Below are 11,051 nucleotides of genomic sequence, written 5' to 3' on the forward strand. Positions count from 1 at the left end.
TACTCTCAATAAGTCGGGATCCCTCTTCTGCCCCAAAAATAAATAAGTGCCTATGCATAGTCCTCTTTAAAAAAATACAAAGGCAAAAGAAGAGAAAGGCTTCTTGTGCGGAGAGGTGAAGCATGCAAATCCACTGGGGTACTGACCAGACTTGCTGGTAGTGGAGCAATGTGCATGTTCCTATGTGACTCCATCGGGGTACTGTCCAGGCCTACTGGTAGTGGAGAAACACAAAAGATGAAAAATTATACCCTGAAATTTTTTAACTCACGAGCCAAACTACCCTTCTTGATTTCGAAACACTATGATCAAGCTTAAACTTGTTGTTGTGTTTGACTTATTTGGAAAAATGTGAACCATGTTTGTCCATGGGGTAAATGGGGAGGCCGAAGTAACCCGCACAAAAATTCAATACTCCCTGAAATACCAAGGCCTTGTGTTGTCAATGGACCAAAACAGAGAAGTTGGAGTTCAACTAGTGTGTCACTAAGTTTTGTAGCGGCTACAACACCCTTCAAAATTTTGGCCTTCATCTAATTTCGGAGCCTCCCTTGGCTCTTTACTTGATTTTTGCGAGCACTCGAGCTCACCCCATGAGCTCGTGTTGAATTTTTTCACCCTCCTCGCTTGACCTTTCAATGAACATCCTTTTGCATGTTGGTCACAATGTCATGCTTGCAACCATGTTTTGGTCATGCACAAGGTCTCGCTCTGTGTGTACAAGTTGTATTCGCTATGTAAACATTTGTCGCAATCACACATGAAGTTGTATGCACTATCGTGCAAGTGTCGTCGCGTTCATTCAATGATTTATCACAACCTTCGCACTTGTCACTCATACAGTCGGTCAATCACACTAAGTATATGTTGTCTTGATGGTTTTAGGTGGCCTGTCGTCGAGTCATGTTGAGTGTGTGTTCGCAAGATCATGTATGCACAAGATCATTCACTCACACACTTAGTCATTTTGCTAAAATTCTAACGACAGGATCACCCTCCAACAGTGAGAGCCTTGTTGAGCTGCATTGAATAGTGTTAGTACTCAGTGAACATGTACTACTACCTAGAATTGCGCAGAGCTTGAGGTTCTCTCCCAAGCAGCCTGCACTACACAAATCCTAGAATCAATCGAACTGACTGTCACCCAGAATAGCACAGAAGTTTCTCAGCAAGCCATATCAATCTGTGTTTCCTGCAAGCAAATCAACCAACCCTCCAACTAGTCAACCGGAGAGTTTGACCGGGCAGTGACTCCGGGACTCACTCCCCCAAAAAATTTCACAAAAGCTGCAGACCTTACCCACTTCATTGACTAAAGAAATTTTGCTTACATGCTAGATAGACACCTTGTGTCTATCCCTATCTCCCTCAAAAACTTGTGTACTTTTTCCAGCTAGTCACCTAGATAGCCAACCTGCTGCTCACCTAGAAAAATACTTAGTTTTCATGAGCAGTACTACCCAGCTGCCTGACATCCCACTCAGATCAAAAAATGCAATGGGATGTCCACCAACCCAGCATCCCTCTCAACTCAAAAACTGCGATGGGATGTTTAGTAGGTCAGCCTCCCAACATTTGCGCAGTTTTCACGAGTAGCACTCCTGAAACCTGTTGTCGTCCCCTTGAAAAAAGGCGCATTTTTTCCCGGCAAGCCTCCTACAGCCCATTACCAGCTCCCAAGAGGAATTGTATGGTTTTTGTTGAGAAGCCCCTCTACTTCCTGCACTAATTCCTCCAAAAAATTGCACAAATCTACCCACCAACCGAGCTAAATCTCGCAGATAGTCACTGCTGATTTGGATTGTCCATCTCAGTCTCCTAGTGAATTTTGCGCAATTTTCACTATTAGTGCCCAGAGCCCACTTCCCCACTTGAAATCTGCCTTCCATAGTTTCGTAGCCTTGTCCTCTCTCTCAATAACCTACATTTGAAAGTGACCGACAATGCATCATGGTAGAATAGGAGGTTTATGGATTTGATGTCCTCTCATCATGAGTGATTGAATATACAGGTACATGGATAACACATGATGCGATGACGGACAGGATGAACAAGGAGAGCACATGTAAGGAGATTTTTTCATGAACGGACAAATGAACGATGCATTCAAGGAGATTTTTTCGCAAATGGAAGAACATGTGAAGCATGCCAAAGCACAAGCAAAGGAGCAACGTGCACATGAAACATCGAGTGAACACCAAGACCATCGAAGAATCTACATACCTAGCCATGTGGAGGTGAAGCTATGATACACCAAGACGACATCCATCAATCAGCAACACTGCAGCTCAACATGGACACCACAACCAGCATGAACGTACTAGCACTGTCATGTTGAGTCGTGTCATGGGTCATGTTGGCCACATCACTACTGTGGGCCATACTATTGTAAATCAATGTAGTGTAACGTGGAAGTCTAAGAGACCCACATGTAATCTGAAGAGTCATGTAATATGAAAGGTCATGAAATTCAAATAGTCATGAGGGAAGTCAAACAGTCACAAGGGCTAGTTTTACCCTTGGCTATAAATAACCCTCATTTGTACATGAAAAATAATTTTTACCTTGGCTCCTCCCACATAGCCTTGAGAGTCTATATTATTTTTTTTTAGGAGAAAGCAGTGACTCCAATGCCTCTCTTATGGGGTTAGTGATGTATGGTGTACAGATGTGTCTTGGAACTTTCGCTTAATTCAGAAGCCTAATAATAGGCCAACACGTTTTCACACATGTATTGTAATTGTTTGTAAGAAAAATATTGGAACATTTGTAATGCATGTTGATTTGATCCGTGTTAAAACAGTTGAACTATTTCAGTTGCTCTAATACATAAGTTTATGAAAAAGTGTTGTATAAGTTGTTAACATTTTCTTGCCCGACATCAAACAAAATTTTCCCGTGAACTTGTTATAAATACTATTGTACTCGCGTGGACTACTCCATTAAGTATTCTACGTGTTATCCCTTCTTGTGTGTTGTGACTACCGCATCTATGTGGACTAATCCACAAGAAGTTGCGCATGTCCTATTGTGTTGTGTGTCTCTGATAGATTCGGGACTCTTCCCTTTCAACTAGAGACTCACTTCCACCCTCTCCCTCTGCGGTGAAAGAACCTTGACACAAGTAACACTAGCACTCACTAGGCATGCAAAACTTATTGTTTGAAGACAAAGCATACCACTCTCATGTGATGACAACCAAGATATAAGGCATATCTTTAAGATAATGGAAACCAGTACATCGTACCGGATGGGACTCCTACACAAAACAATGTGAGGTTTAGTTGGGGCTTCATATTGGGGAGATCCCCTAAATATTGGCAGGTCCAGCACCATCAACAACATGCCAAAGCATTTATAAACCCCCAATCCATTAACCCTGTAACAAAAGATAATAATAGTTGCTTTGAAGGAATCTATGAAATACCATGGCAAAACCATCATGCATAAAATCATGTGCAAAACCATGGGTGGGTTTGCCCCACCATGAGAGGGTCCACCAATAAAAAAGATATTCTGGGGTACTACCCCAAATCCCTTATAGGGGGCTAACACCCCCCTACAAAACCCCCTGCAATGGGGTTTGCTACCCCCCTACCCCTGCCCAACGAAACAACACTTGGGGCAAGTCGTACTAAAATTCCTTATAGTCCATTGGATAGGCACAAAGTCCAAGTCACTAAGCAAGGTATGATAGTACAAAAGTCTTGGAATGATAAATTTGAATTGAAATCACAAAACAATCAAAAGCCAACTTAAAAATATAAGACAATAAGAACATATTCCAATAGTAGGGTAGATACTAATGTTTTAGTTAGCTAACCTATATTCAACAAAGTAGACCAAATTTTGTCCCCTAGAGTGAGAGGATCTATTGGCTTAGGGGGTCTTGACCTAGGTTTAGAGTTAGTTGCGCCAAACAAATCCCTACATTATTGACCCTTTCGACATCAATCCATGGTGCACAGACTGAAGTCTCATCTAAAGCAGTATGGGGGGATGCTGGAAATAAGTTTCTGCAACCATAGATCAACGTGATGTCCTTTTGTGACCTAGATCTGCCTTCATATCTCTAGGCCCTTATGGTCTATTGCTGTAACTTCCCTCAATCGGCCTCTAGACTTCTGCGAAGGTCTACGACTAGCTTTTTCGAACCCTGAACAAGCCAATCAACTACTTACGCGCACCCTACATTACCCTTAAATAAGTATTTACTCGATTCTACCTAGTGTTCGATAACCTTAACAGAAAGTGTTATGGTATTCGTGTAATCACTTAACATTAGTTGCATTTAGATAATAAGATGGATCAAGTAAATTCGCACATCAATACATCATTATTTTATAAAACCATCATTCATCACAGCATATATTGCAATCATTCATGACAGAAATAAAGAGATAGAACACAAGAATTTATGTAACAGTCTTCTTTATTAATATTTAGTATAATCTTACGGACTCAAGAATTCCCTGCACACTTAGCTGCAGGGGTCTGCGCACTCAGCTACAGAGCCTTTCATCTTAATTTCCTACGCTAACTCTCTAGACTCCTTCCGTCGTAACCATAGAAAAACTTAGATTACCTCTCTTAGAATCTCTAAGACACACCTGTTTATACAATCCCATGGTTCGCAGACCATGGATAGATCTTCAAAAACTGACTCAAGTTTACATAAAGGAGGGAAAAACCCTTTTTGACTCTTAACTAGCTACGTGCTCCACAACCCCAATTTGCAAAGACTTTACATCTTTATACATCAAAACTTGGGATGTTTCCCCCAAGACTTGGGCTTTTGCCCCAAAACTGACCCAGGGGACCCCATCCTAATAGGCCCTCAAAACAAAGGTTGTGACTCACCCTCGAGTCACTTGGCTGGTGCGGTGATATTGCTGCAAAGATCCCCAGCTCTACTTGCACAACTGCTACTTCAGCCGCACTCTGCGTGTCTACCTGCTTCACCTGCTCCACCAACTGCTCTGTGGCTGATCCTTCACCGACTCTCTTGATCTTTTGTTGTGTAAGCTACAAGTTTTCCAACTTTTCTTATATGTTGGTCGAGACTAGGTAAGCTTTGTCCAACCAATGCCCTAACCTGGCCTTAAGTACTACTTCCTCTTTCTACACTACTTCCATTTGTGTAAGGAGATTCTTTGCCTCTTGTAACTTGGTGAGGCACTGCACTATAGCAATGAAGTGTGTCGTCGCCCTCACTTCATCATACAACTACTGGAGCTCGTGAATCTTAGTACTTAATATCTTCAGGGTGGGATCTTCCTGTAGGGTCGTTACTACTTCCATGGCCTGTTCAAACAAAGTTGTGCAGTCAACAACCGTGACATCCACAATAGTTATCCCTTCCTTGACGGCAGCTTCGTGTTGTTCCCTAATTTTGGCGGAGTCGAAGGTTGTGACTTAAGTTTCAATTATGTGACTTTTGATGTTGAGTTCGGATAGAAATCTGGCCACCTCTGCCTTAGCATCGCGAACACCCGCAACAAATTTTCGGATCTTGGCCTCAGGCAGTGCCTCCTCAGGTATGTGTAACTCCGGCACTGTGATGCATGCCTCTGCAACTGCAACCACCAGTTGGGAGCTCTGAGCTTGGAACATTTCCTTTACCTTCACGGTGTCCATCTTCTTGGTGAACATTTGCTCATTGTTCACCCGATACTCACTTATTAAACTGAGAGTGCACTGCTCTTGCACTCCCAATTCCATTGTCACTTCTATCTGCAGCGCGTGAAAATATTCGTTGTAGAGAATTGCAATTTTGAGGCCAATGTTCTTCAGAGTCCTAACAATGACCTTGTCATTGGCTGATTCCATGCTCAAGGATCCTTCTAGTAGCACTACTGTCCTAAGATCCACTGTTCTGACCAACTCTCCAATCTGACTTGTCCCTAGGGCCAAGCTCATCTGTGCGGCACTCACTTGCCTTGTGCCCACCTATATCCTGCTGGTCTGGATCTGCAGTTCATGCAGATCCTTCTGAACAACTCCCAAAAATTTCATATATTGTTGCATGAATTGTTGCAACAGTTTGGAGGTAGTGTCGCGCACTTTGTCCCCAATCTCATCAAGATCACACTTCATCAGTGTAATGTGATCCAAGGGTGGCTTACTCACCTTTTTCTTCTTCCGAGGCCCCTCCTACTACTGTTCTTTGTACCTCTTTACCCGTAATGGAGTTCTCTGCCCCTTGCCACCACCACTGCCTTATGTTGATTGCTCTTCCTCCTCAGTCTAGGGTGAAGGGGATTTATTGCTTTGCTCGGAGTCGCGTTGCTCTTGATCAGCTTGTTTCTTTGTAGCGCGCTCCTTTTCTAGTCAGGCCTTCTCCTTGGCCTCCTTCCTTCGCTACGCGGCCAACTTCTGGGCCACCTGTTTCATTGTATCCTTCTTATTTTTCTCCATTGAACTCCCCACGACAAGTCAGACGGAGAGTGCCAATCTGTTGGCCAACGCTTGATGACTTCCTATATCGCATCATCAGTGGCAAGATATGGCAGATCAAACCACTTCTGTTGCAGGTCCTTCCACACCCGAATATGAATGTAGTGGAAGTCTACCTTGAACTCTGCGTACTCAGAAAAATGTCCATACACAGTTGGGGACAACCATGGGCACTGGTTGATGGCCATGCAAATTCTTATCTCCATCAAAACCCAAAAAATTTTTGTTTCTTTGACCTACGCGGGGTCCTTCATGGCCCAAAGGGAGGCAAACTATGCAGCCTTCGGCAATCCTTTCTCCAATGGAGGAAACTAACTATCCTCTGGCATATCCCAAGCAACCAACACAATGGAGAGATGCAACCACGCATAGTGGAAGGTCTTGCTCCCATCCTAAGCCTTGCGACAATTCGCAAGGAAATCGCTACATAGATAGTGCAACCAGTTAAACTGCATGCCCTCCATGCACTGTGCAGCTAACGAGATCATGGGCGCCGGAACCTCATCCGTGCGACACTTTCTCATGAACTTGTCGGCTAGTATTTGGGAGGAAATTTTCACTGTGGGGTCATTAATGGATGTTATGGAGTACCCACGCGACTTCTTGAGAAGATCAAATTTCTTCTTCATCTTCTCTTCCAAGTCCTGCTCACTTTTTTTTCTGCCAAACTCCTTGGTCAGATTCAAGCCTGAATGTGGCAGGGGCGTGATCCTATGGACAAGCATGTCCGTAATGGGGATAGGCGTGCCAAGACATAGACACCCATCATGCACCAGAGTCAGTAGTTGCCTTATGCAGGTGGTATTGATCTTGGAGCGGTGGTAGTAGGGCACCCATAGCAGGTTCTGTTATCACTCCAGGAAGCTCTCCTAGGTTGCAACTCAAAGATGCCTGGTAACATATAATCTTCAATATTTTTCTCTGAACTATTGGAATGAATGATGGTTTGGATCAAGCCAGATAACCATTTCAACTCTATTTTTACTCAAGACATGCATGAAAACCCTTAGCTTTACAAGGCTTTAGACCACTAATGCTCAATATTTTGTAGATTCAATGAATATATGGAGAATACCGACTATACCAGTAGATGCATATATAAACACATATGAATGGCCAGCTACAGGAAGTAAAAGAAGCTTGCAAATCTAATTTATCAACGCAGAGATAAGATGATAGTTCTCTGGCATTAGACACAGAAGAAACATGAAGAAACTATTCCATTGCAAATCTAATTTATTAATGCAGAGATAAGATGACAGTCATCTGGCATTAGACACAGAAGAAATCATGAAAAGAATATCCAAGTGCAAGCTTAGAATAGAAGAGAAATGGATATTGAACATGTAACAACAAAAGAAGCTTATATTTTCTAGAATGAATATGAGAAGCTTGAGTAGTAAAGTATCAATAATCTCCAAAAGTTGAACCCTTGTTACATTTAACTTTCAGCCATTTATAGGCCTCTTACAATGCTCCTGAGCTCTCAAAGGCTCAGAGTGTCTTAATCTATCCTCTCTGTCTTGTTAATTGTTTGATGCCCTAACTAGGCAAGCATGGCTTAGAGGTTTCTTCTTATGACATAAGAATAACCACATTCTGGTATTTTGGCTATGCTGGCAGGGATCTCTCTCGTGCCAGAGATGCCCCATGATCTATTTTGGGTTGATTCGGCTATGTTGCGTTGTTGGTGCTCCATGATTGATTCTGTTTCAGGCTGCATCGTGTTGTGTTGTCGCCTTTCCCCTTCTAGCCTTCTGTCTCACGGTCTCTGTCTCCCGGCCTTTGCTAGGTGATGGAATGGGTCTGTGTGCCTTTTGGAATCCTTTCAAATGCTTAACAATGATTGTTTTCTGTTTTATACAGAAAACGCTGCAACACTATAAAATCCCACCCATTTCTATTTCTTTCGGACTTAAAAATTCCTTAATCATGGCCTATTCATCTATCAGGTCTGCCCTTAGGGTCACTATCGCAAGTCGCACACAGCCTGTTCCCTTGCTTCCCTTCATATTCTGGATATGTTAAAAAACACTGAAAACCATGAAAAATCGGCTTTGGCAGACCTGAAATTCTATATATTTTCATTCCCAAACCCCTTCGGGTCTGGGCTTTATCGCATCGCACTAGCCAAAGCTCCCTTTTTATTTTGTTAAATAACGAAATACATGAAAAATGTATTGAAAATGGCTTTCCTGTGGACTTGAAATATTATGAAATATTACTTATAATATCGTCGGGTCTGGTTCGTCGGGTCGCACATTTACCTATGCATAGGCCCTACCCCTTGATTATCTCTGATAGCGATCCTACGACGCAATGTGGGCCATCGATCTGCGCACTTGATCGATGGTCCATGTTGAATCGTTGATCGTTGTCGCAAGTTCTATACTATCTGCGCTGATACCCGCCGATTTCCTCCGCCAATTGCGACCCGCCAATCCGATCATTGGAGATTGCTGATTGGGGGTGTCCTCTGCCGATCCTTAAGTCCTCTGTGTTGGCCGATTTGTTATTTGCTGCTTAGATCTAGGTCGTTGATCGGCCAGATCTAACAGCTGCTATGTATTGGACTGTTTAAGCCTACGATACATGGTTTTTCACTGTTTTTGATTGTTTTAGCCTCCCGATAGTGTTTTTCTGCCCTTTTAAGGGCTCTTCTCTTGTGCCGGTTTTCATCTTTGGCAAGATTTTGCTGTCTTTGGAAGGCTTAAAGGGCATATTTGGATCCATTTTTAGGTCATTTTCCAACAAGGCTAACATGTCCAACAACCTCGATTGATTCACTCCATGGATCCACTCAATTGGCTCCAACACGGTGACACTAGATTATTTTTAATACACCCATTTCATTTAATTCTCTGTCGCAAGGTGGGGTAACCTCTCATGGTCAACCAAGTCCTAATCCTCCATCTTTAAAAGGGGAATCTGCGCGAGGCGCGGACCTTCAAAGGTGATGTTTTCTTGTAGCAAGGGTGTATGAACGATGAATTTCTCCGCATCTAGGTCCTTGGTGACCTTCACCCTTTCTTTACGTAGAGGGATATACTCTAGCAACTTGGAAATGGGATCGATGCCCTCACCATCTATATCTTTTGTGCCCTCTTTAGCCTCCAAGTCTACAACCTTCTCAGGTTGCTTATCCTTCTTCTGTGCTTGGGTAGCAGAGTGATTTCTAGGCAACTCACGTAGTGGAATTGATCTCTTCTGCTTGTCTTTCTTCAACTTATGGGTCTCACGCACTGGTGTAGACTTTGGCCTAGGAAACCTCGCCACCGTAGGCACAGGAACTGGAGCCTCTGTGCTCACAACTTCTGGAGCCGCTCCTTTGGAGGAAACAGTTCCTTCGGTGCTTACAGTCTCACCTAGTCCTGACATAGTGCTGCAAATGAACTGTCGAGTTTCCTCGGGTAGAGTATCAAACACAGAGATTGTGACCAAATCTTTGAAAAACTTCTGATTCATAAGCGACAGACAACACAGTGCAAAAACTCTAAGGATGGAAAGTGTTCTCTGCTGGACAAGCATGTGTAATTTATAGGATATTTTGAATTCAAATTCGACCATTCCCCCAAAAATCCATCCATTAATGCTGAATTGGTAGAAAATCTCCAAATATTTCAGCCTTAAATGTCGCCCCACCCCCTCGCACTCCTCTTAACCGTCTCCTAGCTATCAACCATGAATAGTGACTTTAGCGATCATTTTATGGCTGTGCTATGTGGTATCTCCCTCCATAGCATAGCTCCCTTCACGCCACTTCTAGAACTATGACATCACCCTTTTTCGCGCAACCCCTCTATCGCATAGTTCCACAAATCGGGTAGTGTATTTTAGAGTCCTGCACTCCCTTATAGCTGCCTGGAGCACTAAGACTATGCTGTCATCATGTAGTCATTGGGCTGAATCCCTTGTGTATGGCTTCAACCGACTTCCATTCACCCTTCCCGAAAATGGTTCTCCATTCATCTTCGCAAGCTAAACTGCACCACCATCTGTAATTTCTTTGACGACATATGGCCCTAGCTAGTGCATCTGAAACTTTCCTAGAAACTTAGCAAAATTACTATCATATAATAAAACCAAGTCATTTACCTTGAATGTGCGCAGTTTGATGTGCTAATCATGCCAAGATTTTTCACGTTCCTTCTAAACCTGCTGATGGAATCTACCCAAGAACCTATCTTCTTCGAGCTCCATTAGCTATGCGAGCCATTCTTCCAAGGCTCCATGGTCTGTCATTCCTATGAATGCTCCTATGTGGAGACTAGGCACAATATATTCCATAGGCATCACAACTTCTACACCATAGACCAATCGGAAATGTGTCTGACCTGTTAGCTTTTTGCAAGTAGTCCTATATGCCCATAGCACTACTGGTACGCGCACGTCCCAATCATTCCATTTCGCATTGCAAATCTTCGCCAACGCATTCTCCAATATCTTATTAAAGGCCTCAATTGTTCCATTGGCCTGAGGATGATATGGTTTACTTTTTTGATGATACACCTAGAACTCTTCGGTCAGTGCACTGATTGTTATTATTGAGGAAGTTTGTACCGCTATCACTCATCAACACTTTTGGGCAACCGAAC

The sequence above is a fragment of the Pinus tabuliformis genome, chromosome 2_1 (assembly GCF_031772625.1).
Source record: "Pinus tabuliformis cultivar Carrire ecotype Pingquan chromosome 2_1, CPIR1, whole genome shotgun sequence".
In the NCBI taxonomy this organism is placed as follows: Eukaryota; Viridiplantae; Streptophyta; class Pinopsida; order Pinales; family Pinaceae; genus Pinus; species Pinus tabuliformis.